This window comes from Numida meleagris, chromosome 2 (genome assembly GCF_002078875.1).
Source record: "Numida meleagris isolate 19003 breed g44 Domestic line chromosome 2, NumMel1.0, whole genome shotgun sequence".
In the NCBI taxonomy this organism is placed as follows: Eukaryota; Metazoa; Chordata; class Aves; order Galliformes; family Numididae; genus Numida; species Numida meleagris.
Window position 1 is genome coordinate 86408511 of NC_034410.1, and position 24842 is coordinate 86433352.

Here is a 24842-nt window from a genome sequence, read left to right on the forward strand (position 1 = left end):
TCTTATGTTTTATGCAGTCTGATGTATGACATGAATGTGATATGTATGCTGTGTTAGTAGACAAGGGAGGAAGTGAGGCCCAAGAGCAATGTGTTGAGGTTTTTTTTTCTGTGGAATAGCTATGAAAATTATTTTTTATTATCTGATCCGCATAGATTAGCCTAATCTATATGGATTTTTATGTACAGATCTATACAACACAAGACACCACTCTTCCTCAGGGACTGACTTAGCATGACGTTTTAGAATCCCTCCATAGAAATGGATTTTATAATGGAGAGTGTTATGCAGATGAAAATACAGAGGCTTGCCAAACAGCTGCACTGGAGGGCCCAGCGCTTCTTCTCTCGTGAGAGTACAGTAATGGGCAGAGAGGTGATAAGGCAGCCAGAGGATTATGCAGAGGCATGTGCTACATTGCTCTCATTTGTTAATAAATACTTTTTCCATCATTTATAGTGCACTTATTGTTGTATTGCCTTCTCACTAATATACTGATACTATTAGAGATATAATAATGGTATGGTATATACTATTTATAGTGCACTGTACTATAGTATTTACTATAAAATAAAATAATAGTAATAATAGTATCAGAGATGCCTTCAGACCTTCAGGAATTTTTAAAGAACTGGTTAGAATATTTTGTTGTTCTGAGTGCACACGTCAGCTGATACAAAAAGATGGCTCTGAGTTCGTTATGATTTTATTTTTGACTAGAATTAGGTTTCCCTTTGTATGTTGTTGTAATGCTGTATTTTGAAGCAGGTATTGTCTCCAGAATGTTGTAATTTTAAAGACAGGTAGTAGAAAGGCAAAATAGTTTACTGACCACTAGGGGAAACTCCTGATTTCTCAGTTGCTTGGAGATGGTCTCATGATGGAAGGAGAATAGAAAGGAAATGAATAATCGATTGGTCGAGATAGATCAGAAAGGACTTACTGTTCACATCAAAACAAGAAGGCAACTCTGATGGTGCAGCAGCATCCAGAGCACCTTCACTGCTCTCTTAAATAAAGTTTAATCTTTCCAGGAACACTTTATGGCTAGTCCTACTTTTGGGGATGGTAGGTTCTCTTTGCTGTTGTACAGCTTCCTTTGGGTCTATTTTGGAGACTGAATGTGGATCTTTTGGCATTAGATGTGAAAGCTTACGGAATTGCTAGAAGAGCAATTACATCAGCAGGCTGCAGTGGAAGGCTCCTGCACCAATTCATCTGCCAGTACTAGAAGACTTGACTTGTCCATTGTCTTTCATTTTTAGGAATGTCCAGAATCTCTTTTTTAAGAATGTATGTTTTTATTTTCTTCTGCAAGTACTTTCCAACTGGTTTGGTGTGATTTTAAAATTGAAGTGTTTTCTGTCCAACTCTTTGCCAAGGAGAAATCTTTTCCCTAGTTGCTCTCTGCTAGTTTGGGAGCAATTTCAGAGCAAGTGAGGTGTACCATGAGCAGAAGTTATCCTTTCCACAGGCTGCTGCTCAGTAGCGGTTTGCTGGATGAAATGCAGAGTCCAGACACACGGACTATGTGGAACGACAGCTGGTTTTTGTCATCCTGCTATGTTGGTTCAATACAACCCTAGTTTTCATGAATGTTTAAGAAAGACAAATTCTTTTATGAAATGAAGGTTATAATTGAATCAAAGGTTTTGGAAGATGATGGAAGAGTGGTTTTGGCTGACATTGTACCATTGTGACACCTTGCAGATTATGTCCTATGCTCTTTTCTGAAGGCACCCATTATTTAACAAATAGCAAGCCTTGCACTGACTCTTTTTAATTGATGCTTTAATAATAATTTCATTATATGTAACCAGATTCGGGCATAATTTTGTATTCGCACAGTCTGTTAACGTCCATATATCCTTTTGCTATCAAGACGGATGATTCAAAATACAATGTTTAGTGTGTTTGTTCAGGCAATAAGAAATGCAATCTGACATGTAATGTTGGTCAAATCAGAGGATACTGTCACAAAATTAAACAATAATCATTTCAAATTCAGTCTGAAATGTGATGATCCAAAACATTCCCTTCTTCCTTCTGAAACACTGATGATCCCAGATAGGAAACGGTGTAAAAGAATTTTTGTATGAAGGAATTTGTTCCACATAACCACATTTTACTTTTCCCCTGACAAGCTCTTTGAAGATGAATATTTTAATGGGTGTTGAAAATCTATTGAAGATCTGGAAGATAATCAGCATTACCCAACTTGTCTCCTTGGTACTTTTGTAGGATTGTCAAATACAATCTTAATTTTCCACAGGCATTGTGTGTTTATTAGAGGTGACATTTCCCCATTTTCCTTCAAGCAGATAGCTCATATGTGCAAAGAAAACTGAGTTAGAAAAAATAAGACTGTATGTAATGCCTTAATGCTACTCAATTGCAGTATTTTTCAATTTTCTTAAAGTGAAGACTTGAAGCAGAGTATTCCAGTTGCTACCTGTAAGGTAAAACTTTTTAAATTAAAGCACTTACAGCCCAAACTACCTACATATTTTGTTGGGTAACTGATTTTTATTTAGACCCCATCTCTGTGTGCCTATGTGTAGGTGTATGCATATACATGAATAAAAAGTTCCTACATTCTTGACAATATATTTTCCCCAAAAGCCATGTTTGAATTAACCATAGAAAAGGTTACATTTACATTATAGCCCATTTCAGTCTTTAAATAATAAGACCAGATGTAGTGTGTATTACAGTTGATCATTTTATCCTGGACATGTGCAGTACAAATTTAATTTAATATAAATAGGCTTTTTTTTGAGCTATACTACGTAAAGCCATAGTACAGGAAGAATTAGTGAGATTAGTGCCTGTGAGCACTCTGCAGGGGATTCAACATACAGCAATAATTTCGGTCACAATGCCTCACGAATTTAATGGTAGTAAGATTTTTTAGCGTCACTTTAAGCCTGTGTATCATTCCAGAAGGCAAAACTTTTTGGACTTTTGACCCAGTGAGTATTGTCTGAAGATCACAAATATTTGGTTAGCAGCTCCTTCTGGAAAAAGAAGAGCTTGCCAAACGTGCATATAGCCAGGTTAGCCTCTTACATGGATGGCTAAGTGTAAACAAGGGACTAATGCTAGCGTGTAGGTCATGCATTGGAGCAAAGATGCTCAAATAAAGGATCTTGATTTTACTGCGTCTTTCCTAATCTCATATTGCACTCACATCAGCATTCTGAGAAACATTAGAGATATTGATAGTGAATGATAGCAAAATTGATCAGAAATTTTAATTTCATCATGAAACTGTGAGTAGTGCATTAGCTCTTTGCAGAATCAAGAACTCTTTCAGTTTTCATACATTCATTTGAAATGCTTTATTTGCTTTGAAAGGATTAATCTTAATAGCTTTAAAAATGAAAACCTAAAACTAGCAGGAATTGTTGGCTTAGGACCTACAACAGGGAATTAGTGGCTTCCCACTCACCACTAATGACTGGATTTTTTTCAGCACTGTTTGTTTATAAGCAATGTTGAATACAAATTCTTTTTAAACAAGTTATTTTAGGGAACTTGCTCTGCTTGACTTTAAAAAATATTGAACAAATGTATTAACAAAATGCCACTTGCCCAAATAGCAGCATAACTGAATCTCACGTTAGAAAATGCAGCACAGTTAAAGAAGGAATGATCTATATTTTTAGTAACCGTAGACTGCTGAAAATCTACCACCAAAATTACACTTTTCTTAGCATCATACTTTTTGGGCAATCTATGTTGTATATAGATAATATCATGCACTGTCACCCTTTACTCAGTGTGCTACACAGACAATCCAGAAAATTCATATTTAAGGTGGTCAGCAAAAGGATTTGCTGATATTTAATATCACGGGCTCTAGGAAGAGTAGAGGAAAAAGAGTTTCAGTCATTTGAGGTAGAGGAAGTGTTCTTCAGTGAGGTTTCTTTAATTCAGCAGTGTTATTCCTTTTTCATGCTGGTAAAAATAAAAGAACTTTGAACAGACCAGAGTAAGAGGTAAATCAAGTCCTGTATGTAAATATATGAGGACACAGGTAAATCTTTTTTGTTGTTTTCTTTGCTTTTGGGAATTGAGCAGTAACATTTCTTTTAAGATTTTCTTCCAGATTTCCTCACTTGAATAGACAAAGTGTAAAAGAAAACTGTTTAACCAACCTTAAAAGATTATTTTCTTTCTTCATGACCTCAGATTTTGTTTTAAAATTTTATTTTTCATCACTGTTACAAAATGAAATTTTTTTTCTCCTGTAATGTTCTCAGCATTTCTACTTCCATGCTTTTTCCATCTTCATGCTTTTCTGCTTTTATATTTCTAATTAAAACGTTCCTTTCAACTCTTTACATTCTTGTGCTGTACCACCGGCACATGCTGTTACTGATATGCAGTGATTCCTAAAGAAGAGCTTGCCTGTATCATCTTTCTTTACATACCTAACAATTCTGAAAAACAAATTACTTTTCACTGAGAAGCAGAATTGTGCAACCCTGGCCATCTGCTGCTGCTTAGCAGGGGAGTGATCTTAGTCCTGCAATAGCATACCAGAACGGTCAACAAGTTGCAGCTGTTCACATTACTCCATTGACAGGTTGACCTGTAATTGTCTTCTCCTGCTGTAACAAATTAAAACTCAGTTACGCTAGGTAATGATTTGCTCCGTTATCTGTAAGATAGGGGTGGGATAATTTACTGCATTCCCATTCTGTAATAGAATTGCCTATCAAATTAATTTGGGGAAAAAAAATTGCAGCGTGACAAAATGTAGCTTTAAGTGGATTGTACTCCAGCTCCTGTGTCACTCAAGTGGATATTTGATTTTGCATTTTTGAATTGATATATTCAGTAAAAATGCATTTACATTACTGTTTTTACTAACATAGGCATATGTATCTCTTTACCAGAAAATAATGAAAGGTGTTAGTGCCTGAGAAGAAAGAGAATGTCAAGTTTGTCATCGAAATAACTTAGGAAAAAATTGCAATAGTTGAAAAACAGGTATAGCAAAACATATATAAAAGGAGCCATTTACAAGCACCATGCAATTGTGTGTCTGCGAATATAGCACTGATTTTTTTTTCATGTTTGTCCCTTGGCAATTTCCAGCTGAACTGCTGTGCATCAGACTCCATCATTATGTTTGGCAGCTGCAGTGCAACATGGTTTTAGAACTTTCTGTGATTTCATCAGTGCAGCACAGCAAGCTCTTTGCTGGCCAAATTTAAAAAAAAAAAAAAAAAAAAAAAAAAGGGAAAAATGCAAAAAAACTTGAATTGAGATATTTTCTGTATCCATGATAATGATGCCCTGTAAAGCAGGAAGCCTCTATTATGTCACCATTAATGACAGCTCACAGCAACCTACCATTTCTAAGTTGCCTGTTACAGGCAGGATCAGCTCTTTCTCCTAACACCACTCTTGGCACCATTTTACCCTTGCTTCTTTCTCATCAACCTCCTCCTTCTTTTCTGAATCTCAAATGCCACGGTGTTAGAAAGCAAAAAAAAAAAAAAAAAAAACAGCCATAGAAGAAAAAAAAATTCCATCAAATGTAATTTTGATAACCTTAGATTCTTCAACATGGTGACTTTGTTGTATGCCACAAGATGAGCAGATTCCTCCTCCTCCTATAAAGAGTATTTTCACGTGTATTACGATTACTCCTTTAGAGGTACTGTGGCATGAAAATCTGTGGTTAACCCAGACTTTCAGTTAACTCATGTAGAGCTTAGGAGATCTTGAAGAAGTAGGCTCAGGAGGAGTAGGAGGAAGATGATAAGTATTAAATGGAAATATGCTTTCTTCAGCATTTAGTCCTGCTGGAATGATGTTTTTCATTGTGCACTTCTGCTCTGCTTTGTTCCAAGGGTAGCAGTGGGGTTATAGATGTGAGAATGATGGACCTCTTCCCACGTCTCTAGGGACAGTGCACATGCTTCTTATTTTTTCCAGTCTATTTTATCAATAACACATGTATTCTGTTTGGTTTTAAGCTAGTGGGTTTATTTTCTTTTTTAAAATCTGAATTGCATATAGATGGAGAAGTCAGTCTGTGAGTTGGAAGGAATATCATTTCTGTCTCTCCCATACACACACCTGTATGAAGAAGAATGAATGTTAAAGCAGTTGAGGGTAGAAAACACAAATGTGAACTGGCTTCAAGTGTGTGAGCAGATCCACTTCTGTACGTCTCTGAATAAGTCTTCAGAGAAAGTACTGCCATTGAAAGCTATCAGTATGTTTTAATTCTTTTTGAATGAAGATCTATGTGAAGGGGTGTATAACTCCAGTTCTAGTTCAGAACAGTTTTATTCTATTTTAATTTTAAGCAGTTATTGAAGTCAGATAGTGCTCATATTTCAAAGTACATCTTTAGGGATGGTCAAAGGTAGGGTACCTTTATATTTCAGGTGTAATTACCATTCAAACTCTGTAGCACCTTTTATGGATTTAAATATTATTCTTTCCTGTCCCTCCTTGCTTGTGTCATTACAAGGAAATTTCAAACAAGAGCTGAACTGACCATAGCAGAAATATTAAATGGGCAGGTATGTACAAAAAAATACAAAAATATCTTTAAAGCAAAACATATGTGGGGAAACATTTTTAGAAGTTTTCTTAATGGATTCACAGTGCATGTGGACACCTATAAATAGCTGTTTGTAGCACACACAACTTCTAGATAGGAGTCTGTCTGCAAATATGACAGTTAAGGAATCTGCTTAGCTTTGTGCATACCTCATTGGAACCACTGAAGTGTTCCACTGAAGTGAAGAGCCATCTAGTCTAATTTCCCCTCCAAGCAGCACTCTTGTCAACATGACAGCAGGGCAGCCATGGCTCTGGTCAGCCAAATATCAAAAGCCTCCGGGATGGAGATTGAGCAGCCTCCCCAGGCCACCAGACCACTACTTTTTCAGTACTGTTAGGCAGCTGCTGTGTTGTCATTCACCTGGCTCTTCTGCAGACTGAACAAGGCCGGCTCCCTCAGCCTTTCCACATCAGGCTGCATGCTATGAGTTCCTTACAGTTCTGGTAACAGATCTTCTGTTGGAGAGTATTCCAGATTCCAGTATTACGGTGTCAAACAGAAGGGAATAATATCCATCCCTCTTACAGTCTAATTACATCACACCCTAACTGCATGATATCAAGGAGTTTGAGAAATACGGTGAGATATTTTCTGAAATAATGCTGTTCTTACAAGTTCCACAAAAACAGAGTATGCTTTCAAAAAGCCTTTCCAGCATAAGCCCTATTACACTGGTCTGACAAATCAGTGCATAACTCTCCTTTACCATAGTAAAAAAAAAAATGACTTCCATACTACCATAGTAGTAAAATTACTTCCATACTATCATAGTAAAAAAAAAATGGCATATCCATCTCAAGCTGAAAATCACGCTCAATTAAGTTGCAGAAGGCTAAATGGAAGGTGATTTTGGTCTAGCTTCATTCTCGCTTTCTGGTTGTGGGTTCAGTCTGAGTATCAGCAACACACACCTGTCTTACATCCCTGGTGACAGGGATGACAGCAGTGGGAAGATCTGCACAATATCTGGGCATGCAAATTGCCATTTCAGCAGGGAGACTTTGCTGGTCTCCACAAGGCGTTGAAAACAATGTGTGGGATTTGCTTCTTTACTACTTTTGAAATCTGATTTTAGTTGCGTAATTAAATGGTAATGTTGTTAAGATATATTTTTAAAGCAGAGATGACTAATAACTCAAAAAATAACAACTGTGGAACCCATTCTCCTTCCATACAGTATACAATGTTTTTAAGGGTATTAAAAAATAGTAGATGCCACCTATCTCAAACTGCTTTTGTAAGTCATGTATAAGCTTCTATGTATTTCAGCAGAACTTCGCTGTCTTCTATAACTGCTTTTTTTCTTTAGATGTCCAGTTTGACACTTAAAAAGCTCTTATTTTAATAAAAAAGTGGATACCGATTGCCCAATCTGCTTGCTTTTTCTTTCAACTCGATTTTAAAGGATATTTGTTTCCTTTAGAAATATATCCTTTGTGAGCAACCAGATCAGAACTGGGATTTAAATGAAGTATTAGATGGCATCAAGAGGTAAGGTCCAATTTGTTTGATTTAGGATATGACCAAAACACCTGAAGTTCTTTATGCTGTGATAACTAGTAGGAATCCTGTTTTGTAGGATGTACTTTGAGTAACAACAACATGTTCTTGTCGTAGTATAAAAAAAAAGTTAAATAGATTGGCAGGAGCATAAGGATTTGTGTATATCCTGTCGGGGCAGACTTAAGGGAAGTATTTGATAGAATGTATTTTTGTGCACAGGTGTTTTTTTTTTTTTTTTTTTTGTAACAATGCATAGAAGTACAAAGAGATGGACTAATGGGCGTAATAAGCTGCTGCTGATGGGGAGGAGGTAAGAGGTGATGGATTAACTCTATATGGAATTAAAAGCTAACTACAAAAAATTATGTGGAAAGGCCCTGTATTTTAAGTAGGAAGTTAACATACGTAGCAGTGATAACAGGAGCCATAATAATAAAGAAATAACTATGCAGAAAAAATTATTGGTGAAAAGAGACCAGAATGAGAAATTGTATTTCAGAATTTTTCCTCTTCTTGATTCAGAACAGAAGGAAAAATTGCCATTTTTGCAGAGAAAAATCTCTTCCTTCCTCCAATATACACAGAAAGCAGGACGGATACAGGGCAATAAAAGCATCTAGGAGGTTGTGGGGAGGAGCAGGGGCCAGAGTACCAATGACAGAAATGAATGAAAACAAAATTCCTAGAGATAGAGGGGACTGGACACAGTTTGCTGCAACTCAGAGTCATTGAGCTGGCCAAGACCAAGCTGTGAAGCACAGATCTGCCTACAGTTTCCATTGTGAGAACAAAAGTAGAAAATTGAAAAAGACTCAGAAGATGTCTCTCTCAAAAGTCTTGATGATTTCCAGTGTTTTAGGACATCTGTGCCAGGCCATTATTTCTTTCCAGAACGTAATTCTACAATCAACATGCTGTATTAACACTTTTAGTGCTAGTTAGTAAAATAAAATCACTTTCATATGTAATTAAAAACCTGCATCTATAGTCACTTTCTCTGCTGTATAAAGTCAGCATATTAAGTTTTTGAATGTCTGATGTGAATTCTACCTTAGATGCAACAGTGCCCATAGCTTTCAGGCTAATCTTCCCCTTCCATGGCTCCAAAAGGCAGACTTAATTCATCCTCGTTCGATGAATTTTATTGAACTAGCCAAGTAATTTCTATATTAAAAAATACCTTTGGATTCAGAGTGCTAATGCTTCTGATGCAACAGCAACTACTGACATTCAAAAATGTTTTCTTCTGATTTTTTAATTGTTTTCTCAATTTCTCTGAGAAATAGCCACTAAAACTGCAGATTTCTAACCCCAGCTGCTGGTGGAATCAAATGACGGAAAAAAGAAAATACAAAACCAATCTTCAAATAATTTTTTAAAATTATATCTTCTCATTTTTTTGAAAGAAACAGAATCTTCATAGGAAGCCTGAGATGAGAAATGCTTTTGAATTAATAGTCACAACACTGGTTTCATGACTCCTTTCAAGATAAGACACGATACCAACGCTTCCTCCACCTCCTCAAATGTTTCTGTAGAATTTGTAATGCAGTGAGTGAGGGTAACACAGATTTTCAATTAAGAGACTACTCACATCTTTTAGCAAACACTGCTGATACAGTACTACACTCTCAGGCTGCGTTTGCTTCATGCTCTGAAGTACTGGCAGTGCTGCTGTACAGATGTAAAACCTGGTAAAGCACACAGAGCACCCAGCTCTCCTTCCATCCAAAACCAGAAGACAAGAGGACCAAGGGGACAGCACACCTTTGCACCTCATCCTACCACATGATGACATGGATTGGGTGGTAATGGAAGCATCTTATGGAATCATTTACTGCTCTTTCAGTGTTGTTTTTTTTTCAGAGAAAAAATATTTTTATATACATATGTACTCACTCTAACTTTGGCTACCTCAAATTCTCCATTAACAAGGTTGAGAGGAGCAGAAGGGAGGAAAGATTATACCTAAAAAGTTTTAAATTCAGTCTAGTAAATCTGGTTTTCGGAACTCTCATTATATTGCCTCCTTCCACTTGGAAGCATACCAAAGTCAACATTAAGGCACATTTTCCTTGCAAAGTGACCTCTCTGACCACTGCCTACCAGAGGTTACTGGCCCGAGAAGGTCTTGGGGCTGACCTAGCTGCCAGTTCTTATCAAACTGCTGGTCTGAGGGACATGGAGACATTCTTTTTTTTTGGTCTGCAAATCAAACCAGGTGTTTATTTATAAATGTTTATCTTCTAAGAGTGCAAAAGACTACTACACTGCCTGTTGTTTTCTTCCTTGTCCTTGCTGCATCTTGTTGAAAGTGCATGAGCGTATGTAGCATGAAAGGTTTTCAAAAAATAGATAATAGTATTTGCATTACTGCAGATGCAAAACTTGAGGTCAATTTACAACCATTTAAAATAGCTTCATCAGCATCCCTCTTGAACTTGTCAAAAAATAACTCATTTCCGAAAGGAATGACTGTCACACAAACTGTTCAACTATTGTAAATAACCCGTTTTCAAGATTTTAAATGCCTTTTGATACTTAGTGGGCTCTTTGCTTTATGCATTGTGGCTAATTTGTGCAATTGCCAAATGAAAACTGCATGCTGGCAGTCCTGTCATTCACAAAGCTAGCCACTGCATGACATTTTTGTAACTGCTGATACAGGGTCTGGATTAAATAGTGATTTTCTTACAAGTAGAAGCAAACATGAAATGTATGTTACATGGGAAATGAATTCAACTAAGATGAGCTTCTTACTTCTTGGAGTGGAGCTCTGAGACAAAGAAGAAAAATTAATTGAACAAATGAAGAGCTGAACATCTATTTCAGAATTAACACATTAAAATCTGCCAAAATGTGTGGAGAGAGAGGAATGAATTCGGTAATATTTAGATGTCAGTACTAGAGGCATACCAAGCCTATGGCTCTACAATGACAAATGTCTGCAATACATAGAAATGCATAGGACCTCATGCTGTACCACAGGTTGCCCTTTGTAAAAGACCTGCATTCATTCAGCAAAGGATTGAAGCGATTCTCTTGAAAATATCATTAGGAGACCAGTGTTGCAGAACTATTATAACAACAGTGTCTTTGCAAGAAGAAACCAAACCAAACTGATAGCCTGAGGGAAGAGGAAGCATTAAAATAAGAACATATGATTATCAGATGGAATCGACAGCATCATAACTCTGTCAACAGTTTACGGGCATTTGGCCCGGTTCCGTGACGAATGGGACAGAGGACCCACAGGCCCACGCCCCGGGAAAAGGGAAAAAGGGTAAGGAGATGGCCTGAGAACAAAGAACAGTGGCAACAATCTGAGGAGAAACAAAACTAATTTACTAAATAAGATACTGGAATGCAAAACAACACACTATAATACAATATAATTACAATTTAAGCTGATAAATCCAATACGGAGAGAGAGAATGTCCCAAAATCAAGGTAGGCCTTTCTCTACTACCTACGATAAGACGGCTGGAGAGCGAGGTGCTGCCAGGACGAGAGACGGGCGGAAAAAGGGACGAGGTCTCGTGATCTGCAAGCTTTTATCTTTTCCCTCTGGCCGGAAATGGTAAAAGAGGAGCAAAGTCCCCTGGGGAATGTAGTAGTCCTTCTCTTCCAAGAACCAGGTACATACACTACATGATGTTATGATGTGGAATACCAATAACTGAAAATCACAAAACCACAACAAACTCTTACAGAAACACAGGTAAACTCACAGATACCAAATCACTGAATTTTCACTCCTTATTAAATTATTCATAACTGAAATTTGTTAACAAGCTAGCATCATGAATGTAAGGGACTCAGGTACCTCTCTTTTTAATGCTTTCAAGTAACTGTTTGCAAAGAAATTTATTTTTTTGGCTGATCCACCTAGCTTGGAGGACATTCTGCACTTTTTTCCTAGTGCCACAGCAGTGCCAATGACATTCGTTTAGTTGTATAAGGCCCCAGGGGGGTTAGATACAAACACAGCTGACACTATAACATTTGGCTGAGGAAATTCTTGATTATAACCTGATAGCATAATGAACAACAGAACACGTCAAGCATTATTATATTTAATGGGCCTCAGTTTTCTTGTCAGGAGTTTGAACATATCTAATCCTCTTTGCAAAACAGCTTCCACAATGAGAAGTCAGAAGAATTGTCAGGACTGCCAAAACCTTGGGTTTTGGCATTTTCTTTCCCCCTCCAGATGGAGTGAGATAGGTAAGTGGGAGCAGATCAGAATAACAAAGCCTGCAGAAAGACTCAGTACACTAGAGAAAAACACCAGCAGAAGGCAAAGGCAGCATTCCAGTACAGCTCATGTCACACCACACACAGACTATCTTGTTTACAGCAAAGGAACCTTTGAAGCCAGCAGTAGCTGAAAATGTGATTGTAAGCACCAAACCACTGGTAGCAAATCAAGAAGTACTCAGCAGAGATGGCCAGTCTCCAGGAACTTTCAATATTCCAACTGACCAAAAATGCAACTAGCATCTGAAAACAGAGGTGAGACATGAAGGGCAGAAGATGATGCCTGTGCAAACCTGCTTTTTAAGCAATGGAGAACAAGTAATAGATCTAAATGTACGGATGAGTGGTTCAGCAGCTAGGTAGCAATATGAGTTGAGACAAGATGACTAAGGAAAAGTAACATAAAAGCAATCCACGCAGCTTACAAAAACAAAAAACAAAACAAAAAAAACACGAAAACATCATCATCAACAACAACAAAAAAACCCCAAAAATAAATAAAATGAAACCCTATGAAGTGCTCAATAAGTCAACTGTAAACCTTTTAACTGAAGAAAATTGGTTGTATTCCAATAAGAGTATTGTAGGAAATAGTAAGTCCTTCTCGAAAACAACTACTATGAAGGGCAGTAGTCCAGTACCAACAAATAATGCTTTGCCGTTCATTAATCTGAGTGTATTATGCATCTTATTTGTGGAATTTTGTTGTATCTAGATATGAATAAATAGAGAATGATTAAAGTGATTGGCAATAGAATGGGTAAACAGCATCATTTATATGCTTCGAGTAGCTACTTTAAATGAAAAGAATTTCTCTGAAAATGTTACTTTCAGCACATTGCCAGAAGTAAGACATATTCTGCTAATGTAATTCCTTGCTGCAGGTGGCCAGAGGCTTTGGCCAGCACTTAATGACAGGGACAAGAGATTTATAGCAGAGACATAAATTCACTGGGTAGCAGCAAGGTTATATATGGTAGAAGTGCAAGTCATGTACCTCTCCAACTATAATTTAAGGAAGGATAAACACTAAGATGTGGTCCTTAGGGTGCATTGTGAATTATTTCCACGGACTGGTTATGAGGATAGCTTACTGGAAGACTAGAGCCTTGGCAGAAGTGATGCAAGAGAAATCAGTGTCTGAGTGCCTTGAAGGCAAACATGGAAATGAAGAACATCACCCAGAATAAAATCATGGGTTAATTATCCAACCAAAATCCTATTTTATTCCTTGTAGGGACAGAGTCACTACAGGACTGACTGTGAAGAGCTAAGTGGGAATGAATAACTTGTCACTGTTGCATCTTGAACACAAGCTACTGAAGCTCTGGTATTCTTGAAGCTTGCAACTTTGATGCTGTCCAAGTGCAGTTTTGGTGTTGAAGCAAAGCCAGCTACCTGCGCATCGGCACAGCTCCTGCTAGGTGCAGTGGATCCCAGCTGCTTTAGGCAAGGGGCCAGCTGGGCTACCCAGGCTGCTGCTCTTGGGCCCACTCCATGCTCAGAACATGGCCTGTACAAGCTCTCGCCTGTACTGCTTTACACTGAGATAGGAAGGTGTTCACAGGCAGGGAACAGAAATGACTTCCAGGGCCCTGAATTAACTCTTCGTACCCTGTTTCCTCCTTGAAGAGGAAAGGCAGCCAGTGAGTAGGCCCTTCCCACAGAGCCAGCCAAAGCCTGGAACGTAGGCCAGCCCCAGAGCAGCAGAGACAGTGCCTCAGGTGCTTCACTCTGGGTCGAGGCTGCTTGAAGATATTTGGCAGAGCCTTCCCACTTGCCAAGCTCTGTATTAACAGAATTCAACCTCAGTTTGTAAATAGTTTACTATTTTCTTTAAGAATCAAAAGAAAACCTCCACCAAACAAACAGTAATCTCGCCTTGCCTTAGTCACAGCTGAACAGCTGTGAAAAATCATTTCTGCTAATGCAGCACCAGCCACAGCGCAGAAAGGCAGCTTCTCACAGGTGGCACTCATTTTCTGGGTTGATGACTTGAGACCCAAGTGTTTGATTTGTAGGAGTGCTGAGTGTTTGCAGCTGCAGCTAACAGGAGCTGGGCTTTGTGGGTGGGAGGAGCCATACCTTGTAAGCATCCTGGAAAAGGCAGTTTTCAGCACTTTCAGACTGAACACCTAGAATTAGTAGTAAGTGTATTATTTTTTTTTAAAGCCTAAATTTCTCTTTGCTTTAGTATTAATAGTATTGCTTTAGCTTCAGAATTTTGGTGGTGGTTGACAAATAAAAGTAAGTGTATGAAGTTGTTATCTCCAGCTTTTGTGGTGACAGATGTTTTTGCTTCATTAGCAAGAGAGTGTAAGAAAAGCTTAAAAGGATCAAAAATAGTGATGTGGCAGTATAATGAGGTCATCTCTCTCGATGTAAGAAGAAACCACCTATGTGCTTGTACTGCTGTGTTTCTGTTACTTGTTGAAATGTTAGAGGAAAATGTTTCCTCATCCTTTGCCAGGTAACCTTACAGTTTAGTGCTTCATGTTGCTTAGCTGTAGCTGATACAAGAAGTGCTGTAGCTGACTCTGATTAGTATCCATGTAACTAATCTAATGATTTTCGGTGCTTAGGATTTTATTGTGGTTTTGCATTGGAATTAGTTTAAGACTTTGAATGTAAGTTTTAATGGATCTGCTTGTGCTCTCTTAAGATTTCCCCTGGCTGTTGGAAATTACCACCTTCATTACAGTCAGAAGAATGAGGCAAGTGCCTGTGGTTCCCTCTCCATTTTTTAACCCACATTATACTGAAGCACTGATGAGAGCAGGTTTCTGCTAAGAAGCCAGACTCTGAACAGGGGGAGCTGCAGTGCCAGCTTGCACAGAATCATAGGATTCTTAGAGTTGGAGGGGACCTTTGAAGGCCATCTCATCCAAATCCCCTGCAGTGAACAGGGATGCCACAGCTAGATCAGGTTGCCCAGGGCCTTATCCAGTCTCTCCTTGAAAGTCTCCAGGGATGGGGTATCAGCCACATCACTGGGCAGCATGCTTCAGTGCCTCCCCACCCTCACTGTAAAATATTTATTTCTTTCTATCTAACCTAAATCTACCCTCATTGAGCTTGAAACCATTTCAGCTTGTGCTATCACCACAGACCCTGCTAAAGAGTCTGTCCCCTTCTTTCCTATGGCTGCCCTTTAGACACTGAAAGGCCACTATCAGGTCACCTCAGAGCCTTCTCTTCTCTAGGCTGGACAGCCCCAGCTCTCTCAGCCTGTCCTCATAGGAGAGGTGCTCCATTCTGTGGATCATTTTTGTGGCCCTTCTCTGGACACGTTCCAACAGGTCCGTGTCTCTCCTGTACTGAGGACTCCACATCTGGATGCAGTACTCCAGGTGAGGTCTCAACAGCTTACAGTAGAGGAGCAGAATCACCTCCCTTGATCTGCTGGCCATGCTTCTTTTGATGCAGCCCAGGAGGGCACATTGCTGGCTCATGTCCACCTTCCCATCCACCAGTACCCCCTGGGTCTTTTTTTGATTTTGTTCTCTCAGTTCTTTGTTAAGGTTCAGCTATGGCAGAGCAAATGCTCATGCTTGTACCCGAGCTCCAATGACTCTTAAATCTCTCTCTTGTCCTTTTGCCCCTTCCTGCTGGCAGTTTTCTTATCACCCTGCTACTAGGCCACAGAGTTGATGCAGTGATTATTTATATTAAACTCTATCCATTGCCAATACAACATTCATTGCAGGTTCAGTGCTTGTTCTGAAATAGGCATAAATGCCTGATAAGATATTATGTCTAGATAAAGTTTTCCGAAGGTGAGTAATTATTCATACTACTGACCAAATAATACAATTGTTGAAAAGTAATAGAAACTTGTAATCTACGAAGTCAAATGCAACATAATCTTTTATGTATACATGCCTGTGAACCAGTAAAGAAAATTATTTCTAATGCTGGCATTATGTCACTGGAAAGATAATTTAAAAAAAAAAAAAACTAACAGACTTAAAGTGCTATGGATCAATGTGAAATTGAGTATTCTTCAGCAGATTTCTGCAGAAGCTGCTGTTATCCTGGGTAACTATTCTGAGTGCTCCTCCTGTAACTTTATTTTTCCTCAAAACCAAGATTTTCTTTCCTTGAGTTTCAGCTTTGAAATGATTGCCCATCGCCCCATGCAGTGGGATAACAATACCAGGGAATTGGGACAGCATAGTCACAAGAAAGATGGCATGCCTTTAGTGAAGGAGCCATTCCAACTCCTAACAATGGATACTACCTCAGATGGGAGAATAAAATTCTGCCATCTTTTGTTAATGGTTTGCTACACTATATTCTCTGAAATGAGTCACCATCAGTTCATCTATTTTGACCCAATTCAAGTTAACACTGAGATTTATCTGCCCTGATCTGATCAGAAGCTGCATAGCTGCCTGGTAGCCATGATGGCTATTGTTGTGAAGCTACATGCAATGAATAACAAAAACATTGTGTCACAAGCATTCTTGGAAATACATATAACATTATGCCAGCATAGGTTCTTTTTACATATTAGCTTTTTTTTTTTAATGTAAAGAATATTGTACCTTCTTGCTGTAAAATTTCTTTTAATTCTGCCTGCTCTTGTTTCTTTTGCTTTCTGTTGATGCTTGTCTCCCAGAGGCTTTCAAACTAGCAAAATTTGTCAAGTTTTGCAGGTCAGTTCCTGGTGAATTCAGCCTTAAAGTTCTCACTGGATTCCTCCACTTGTGGGCTGTGCTTGAAGCACCATTGTGGGTCCTGCAGTTGTGTATCAGTGTTTCTGTACTTCTTTTTCTCAGTGCTGTTGGCAGGCAGCTGGAGTTTGGGGAAAAAAGGGGGCCTTTTCATCACATCTTTGCAGACCTTAAATGTTCTCCTTTACATCTCAAATTTCTCACCATTTTGGATTTTCTTTTCAAGACTAAGACCAGGCATTAGCTCCCATTTACTGAATGACATCTTCATTCTCATTAAGCAACCACATGATCAAAGAAAGAAAATGCAAGGGACCTTGAACCTTTTTTTTGTGTCTGTGGCTTTTGTTAGCGTTACTGGTGATGACTGATATGTTACGTGAGGTTCTCAGATTGCTTTCAGTGAATATTAGAAAATTCTTGGTGTTTCCAGTCAACTAATTACCTCTAATATAGAGAAACAATTGTGCTCTGCATTTATATTTATCTTTGCAGCACTAACGATTTTCTGTTATCCTCTTAACAATAGTTGGTGGCTCTATGTCCTGGTGTTGACCAGTGAATAGTGCCTGGATGGGGCCCTGGGCAGCCTGATCTAGTGAGTGGCAGCCCTCCCTACTGCTGGGGGGTGGAACTGGATGATCTTTACGGTCCCTTCCAACTCAAGCCATTTTATGAAATAAATTGCTTCACCAGTGCTACTTCTATGGAGTTCTCTGTGCACCATCTCCTTCCCTCCAGGTTTCCACACTTTCTGGAAAAATAAAATTTCCTCTTAACTGATCTTATGGAAAAAATCGAAACAGGCTTTTTCTTATCAACTATGTCCTTGACTTACTCAGGAAGTAAGAAATTATCTGAAACTGTGAGCCAGACTGGGGAAGATAAAACAAAATATATGAAGCCCTTAGCTGAAAACTGGGGAACCTGACTACTGCTTCAGACTTTACTCATCCAACTTGCCTTTGTCAGCCTTATGTAAAAACTTCAAGTGGAGAGTTGCACAGTCTGCAAGGTTTTTAGGTACTCATATATAGCATTTTTCTGTGTATTTTATACCCTTGAGGAGAGAACCCAACCTTGATGGCAACAGGACTTAAAGTGGGGAAGTAGATGTGCTGGCAGTTGAGTAACTTGTGTGAAATAATCCAGTAACTCAAGAGTACAGCTAGGGTTTAAAATCTTGGTGTCTTGAGAATGACAGTCTAGCTCTTAAATTATGATGTGATACAACGATGTACTTAGGAGACAAACAAGCACTGATTCTGAAACAATACTAGCTAATAAATGTGATGGAAAAATGTTTGCAAAGCTGAAGTGTATTGCAAGAATGAACTATATGTAGAAAGCTAGAAAGAAAAAAGATGTTTAGGGTCACCTTGCAGATAGTAATTTATGAAAGACCAAATTAAGCCTATGCAATAAGCTCGTGGGTAGAATGGAGCTGTATGGATCTTTTGGAGAAGTACAATAATACATGACTTTCTTTTCCAGTGGTGACTTCTCTGTTTCGGAGACAAGTCTGCCCTTCCAGTCTATTCTTGGCATGACTGGCTGCCTAACAATTGCATTAAGCCACCAAGCAGAACTTGTGCTCTCTCTTTGCCATGGTTGTGTGCTGGACTTGCTCACCTCCCACCCTTTGTCCCAGCTGGAGTGCAGGCTGTTGGTGAAATCTTGCTCCTGGGTTGTGTAAATAAATGGTTCAGCATCACTCTGTGAATTCTAGCAGCTGACTTTGTGCCTATAAATGGAGATTATAATTGGAGATGCTTCTTCCTCCCAAGAATGTGAAGCAGCCTTTGAAATGAAATATGGAAGGTGTCAGGAATAATGCATGTGTTTTTTCTTAAAAAAAAAAAAAAAAAAAAAAAAGGAATTCTTACCTTAGATCTAACATGATATGTGCTAGTAGTGATGCTTACAGATAGAAATGTGGTATAAATGGAAACTTAGGAAACATAAAATGCTGAACAGTCTTTTTTTCTTCTCCACTTCCATCTTAATCCCTGACTAGCCTTTTAATTTCCAATTTGCTTTATAATTGGATTAAGCAGAGTAAAGAAAATTTTTGCTTAATGGGAATGAGTGGAAGCAATGAAGTGAAACATTAAAGCTTTTTGTACAAGCTATTTTTAAAAGTACACTGTGGAGAATGGTGGAGGGGGGGGAATAAAAGGCAAAACTAACACAGCCTCTCCTCGTGTTCCTTCAGGTACATACAGAATAAGGCTTATTGGATTTCTCTGTCAGATCTCTGTATTTGTGTAATATATATCAAGTTGTGAATATACACTGACTGGGGATTAAGCAGATAAGGGCATCTTATGGGGTCCTTTAGTCCTGTGATTCTAAAATAGATGAAGAATTCCAAGGTGCTATTTCTGTGTGTTTAAGTAAATATATTTAGAACTTTAACATTTCAGTTGATTAAAAATGAATTTTAATATTCAATTAAGTATTCTATAATGAACTGGAATTTACAAATTTTGAGGGACTTGGGCAAGATTGGTTTTTGGGTTCACAATGGTGGTAGTAATCACAATGGTGATTTACTAATGAATTTAGGATTACGTTCTTGTGAGAGATGCAGGGCAAGCACCTGTTTGGATCACATGGTTTTCACTGTCCTTCATTGACTGCAGCTGACAGTAACGGCTTTCTGCCACTCAGTAACAGGGCTGGACCTCTGCTCGAACCCCAGCGGTTAAAGTATGAATGTTACAGAAGTGGTTCTTTTTGTTTGTCAGAAGGTCAGTCAGAAAGAAGGGGGTTGTATAAAGGAAACTCACAGATCTTAACTGAGGCTCCAGTGTTTTAATGGGGAGATTGATTATAATATTTTTTCCAGTTTAGAAATATATACTACTTGCCTCCAGCAAGTTTTTAGACGCATCTCTCTTATTAATAGTTAATTTTCTTATTTCATATCCAGCAGTGCTCTGACTTGGATTTAACTGTGTTTTCCAAATATATAAACATAAACACAAAGCAGAAACTTTTCCTTCTAAACAAGTTGTGTTTCCATCAAATGTGTGAGATGTAGCTATAGAAATGCACGTGCTGATGCTTTGGAAAAATGCTGCAACTTCTTTTTACAAATCAGAGTGCAGTTTTTATCCTACGATTTCATTATTCTCAATTTTTAGAATCACTTCTGAACATGCTCCCTTATTTCACTTTTACATAATGGATGCACACATTATTTAGAGATTTTGGTCCTTTAAAATAAGTTGTTAAGCAATGTTAAAGCCTACATCCTCAAATCTTGGAAGAGATTTAGACACATAAAGGATTGACATTTTTGCAAATGTTGCTTTGCTTCTCTTTCTTCTTGTAACTTTTATGGATTAAAGGGTTGGATATTCTAAGTCACAAGTCTGCATTATCACTGGAAGAAACTGTACTGTATTTCCATATGCATAGACATATCTATCCCTAGAAGAGTTCTCAAGGAATGCTTGTAAGATTGATTGATGTAAAGATCCTCCTGAGGATCAGGATGTCTGTAGAGGCATGGGCAGCTCTGGGATTTCTGGCTTGGGGATCTGCAGTGTAATTAAAATGCTATTTGTTTGTTTATTTATTAGCAGATTGTTGCAACTACTTCAGTAGATGCTGCTCTTGGGTAAAGTAGTAGAAACTTCTCTTTGGGAAGAAGAGGGAGAATATAAAATCACATAATCATAGAACATCCTGAGTTGGAAGGGACTCAGAAGGATCACAGAGTCCAACTCCTGGCTCTGCACAGCATCACCCAAAATTAATTCCCTCTTTCTCAGAGCAGTGTCCAAACACTCCTTGAACTACAGCACTTGAGGCTGTGCCCACTGCCCTGGGCAGCCTCTTCCATGCCTACCACCGTCTGGTAAAGAACCTTTCCCTAACCCCCACCTGACCATCCCCTAACTCAGGTCTATGCCATTCCCTCAGATCTTGACTTCCTTCAGGTCCATGTTTGGGGATAACTTGGTTTATTGGTACCATAAATGCACTGATTAAAAACATGCCAAAGAAATTTGTCAGCTAAAAACATTTATTTATTTATTCCCTATCCGAACAAAATGAGAACAAATGTGTATTTCAAGTGGAGGGGAGGAGGGGAAAGCATTCAAATGTAACTTAATTCAGAGCTGCTTAGCTTGTGTGCTCGTGTACAAAAATAGTTTTAATATTTAAGTCTCTGGTTGATTCCTAATCTTAGCCCAACCCATTCTTTCTCATCCCTGCCCATTGCTTTCTCAGTATTAGTAGTATTAGTTGTAGTATTGATGCATGTCTCCTGTGTCCAAAAATGAATGTAGTTATGTGATGAGGCTGCAATTTATTAAAGAAGAGTATTCCTCCAGTGACTGCATCGATAACAGCTATCTTCTAGCATGCTGCTGCAAGGTCTTCCAGTGTAGCATCTCAATTTCTATTAACGTCTATTTACCTGAACTTGCTTGTAAACAGTGCCTTTGGCTTTTATAGCTCATGTTGAACTGTCATTTCTTCAGGATAGCTCCTCAGATATTCCTTCCTGCTGGCTTGTTGCCTTCTTTCTCTTCCTTCCTGTGCCAGTTCCATACTGCTTTGCTCCTTACCATCATCCCCAAATGCAGCATCAGTCGTCCCACACACTGCTTCTCCACAGTGCTCCCTCCAGGTATAGTTTTGATTTATGTTAAAAACAAATTTTGAGATAAAGCATTTAGCTGCATTGATTTTAGTCTACATCCTGAAGTCTTTTTTTGTGAAACAAATCATTCCTCTCTGCAGTGCTAGAAAGTTTCACTGGAGAATGAGATTTTTCTTATATTTCAAATTGCAGGTAGAAGTTCCAGTCATAAACAATCCCACTGTGAATGATTTGGTTTCAGATCTTCGTGTCAGCCCTTCTGCAGTGAGGGAGTCATAAGCTGTGTGTTGTCTGCTACGTTCCCGTACGGTGCATAAGGGAGCCCAGAAAAGCTCTGCGTTATTTCCAACCCACACACAGCAGTGAGCCAAATAGATGAAGAGGAAGTGAATATAGCTCAGTGTACTGCAAAAGTACAGACAACTGTTTATATATGCATATGTGTAAGCAACTTTACTGAAATTAATCAATTATACGATACATGATTGGTAGACATGATAAAAATTGATAAAGCAGCTAGGGATTTCCCCACAGTCTATAGTGTGAGGAATGCTTCAGGGGTTGTATATAGGGCTGTTCTAGAGCAGACTCAAGTGAGGCACTGTTAGGCTGAAAAGAACGTGTAATTTGGGGCTGGAACAACACCCAGTGGTCGTTTATCCACCCCCATAAATTCTGGTAAAGCTAGGCTATATTTCTTGTGAAATCAACTATAAATGATGTTGGAAAATGTATCTAAATCATTTGTATGGGTACTTATTTTGCTTTAAGACTTTTTTCCCCATCTTTTTTTACTTCTATGTATGACGTGCAGCCATTAGACTTCATTAAACTCTGGCTGGTAGATTGAATCTTTAAAAAAATAAGTATTTTCTTCCCTATAGACAATTAAGCTGCATTTTGCTGTAATGTTTGACTTAACCTTTGATAAAATAAATGGGCAGAGCTTTAAACTTAAAAAGCACAGCCACCTGCATAGGCTGTTTACAGGTTGGGATTAGTAAGGATGGACATAATTGTAGTATCCTGTCCACAAAAAAACATGATGATGAATAGAGCTACCAACTAGTATGTGCTGTGGGGGGACATGAATGAGGGAAGTGGGATAAATGATGTCATGGGAGGGCTGATCTTCCTATGAACAGTTTGTATCAGAAGGGCAGGATTTAAGCTTGGTGAGGGGACATGCAGATTAGTGCTCTGTACTTCTGATTATGGAGTCCTTAAACTGCAGTGCTCTCAAATGAATCATTTTTGGAGGAAAACAGTAACCCCTTGCTGGGACTCACTTGGTTTCTTTCTGGTCTTAGTGTGCTCAAGAAAGATTTTTATTTGCTTTAGGAGCCTATGGAGACTCAAGTCTCGCACAGACAAAGTCTGCTCGTGTCTTATCTGTTTTCCCATGGCTACTTGTTTTGAGTGCTTCGTTCTTCTGAGGCTGGTAAAGAAGCAAGGAACATCCACTGCACTGTGCTTGCAGCATTTGTTTATGTGAATGAAAATGCTGCTCTGTGATACTAGAGCTCTCACTTATATTTCTGACCACTTATTTAAACAAAAGTATAGAGAACTAGTAAAATGTTGTTAGATTTCAAACACACTTTTATTCCTCTTTTTTTTCTTTCCTTTCTCAGATATCTCTTCTCTACAGCTTATATTGACTTTTCTTGAAAGTAGATAGTTCTAGCTGTCAACTGATTCGAAAGTCTAACAAATTTCAAGTTTAATAAAATCAATTATGTTTTGAAGTTGGAATCTGAAATCAGCAAAGAGGACTTTATTTAAATTCTGGATTAAGAGCATTGAGCAACCACAGTTAACTGTACTTACGCTGTGTATACAATATCAGTGTGAATAATACCTTCCATTATATGAACTAATGTACCCTTGTCTTCAGGCATGTTCTAAGCAAAGGTATTCACTGTGTTATTCATTGTTGTAAGTCTTCCAGCTTGTTAGTGATGTGAATTTAAGGTAATAATTGTGGTGGGTGTACTCTTCTTGAAATTACTTGTTACTGTATTGCGGGATGATTCTTATGACCAAATTATTTATACTGTTCCTTTGAGCACCTTACTAAACAATCATAAATTAGTTTTATGTTTGTATATTTCTCTCTTTCTTTGAGGTCCTGAGACAGCGATACCCATCTTGGTCTGATTTGTGGCCTGAGATGTATGCAAAAGAACTGCATAATCATGATATTCTTAGTTTACGTTTCCCAAACTGGGAAAAAAAAAATACTGCTGTCACTAAAATATATTTCTTTTTCATGATTGTCACTGTCTTATTTCCATCTGAGATGGAACTGTTTTCCTTAGAGTGCTCGGTATGATGTTTTGGTTTTGGGAAATCATCTGCGCGCGGTTATCATACCTGCAGCCACCCCTTCCCTGCTTTTTTTTTTTTGAGATAAAACTATTTACTGATTAAAAAGGAAAATAGTTATACATTCATAGATATATATATAGTCATATGTGATGCACAAGCAATTGCTCACCACTCCCTGCCCAGTGCCCAGCTAGCCCCCTGAGCAGTGAAAGAGAGATGAACTCCCATCCACTTCAAAACTCCTTCCACTTGATGTATGGAATATCCCTTTGGCCAGTTTAAGTCAGCTGTCCTAATTCTGCGCCCTCATAGTTTTGCTGTGAGTGGCCTTATCTCTATACAACGCTCTTTAGCAGCAACTATGAACATCACTGTGTTATCAGCATTGTTTTTCTCCTAGAACCAGAACATAGCATCACACCAGACACTCTGAAAGAAAACAACTCCATCCCAGCTGAAGCTAAGACAATCGCTCAGCTAGCTCTCTAAGAAAATCCTACTTGGCACTAGTGCCACTCAGGGTGTAGAGCAGCCACAAAATCCACTGTGTTGGGTTTTACCCTACATTAAAAGTGGCTGACCTACCCTTATCTGACATAAGCTATTTAACCTAACTCAAATTCTCAGTTAAGTTTTTATGATTGTGGATTAGAAAGCAGATAACCATCAAACAAAACAGGAATCTAGCATAATGATAAATGTATAGTTACATGCGATTAACTTGTTTCAAATAGCAGTAGATTTATTTAATGTTATTTTTTAAAAATGAACAGTTTTTCAAAGATTGAAATAAGTATATAAATGTACTAAAGCACTTAGTTGGAAGTATAAAACTGATATACTAAAACATCTAACGAAA

General features: G+C 38.3%; 1 protein-coding gene and 1 long non-coding RNA gene across 2 annotated transcripts in view; both read left to right on the top strand.

The window, feature by feature from the left end:
- The window catches only part of GABBR2 (gamma-aminobutyric acid type B receptor subunit 2), a 465848-nt gene that overhangs the window by 36691 nt on the left and 404315 nt on the right, over positions 1-24842 (top strand). The gene's annotated exons all lie outside the window — the stretch shown is intronic.
- LOC110394280 lies at positions 14348-23893 on the top strand. The gene is made up of 3 exons (XR_002435513.1): positions 14348-14502; positions 21531-21679; positions 21845-23893. It is a non-coding gene; the product is annotated as an uncharacterized LOC110394280 (long non-coding RNA).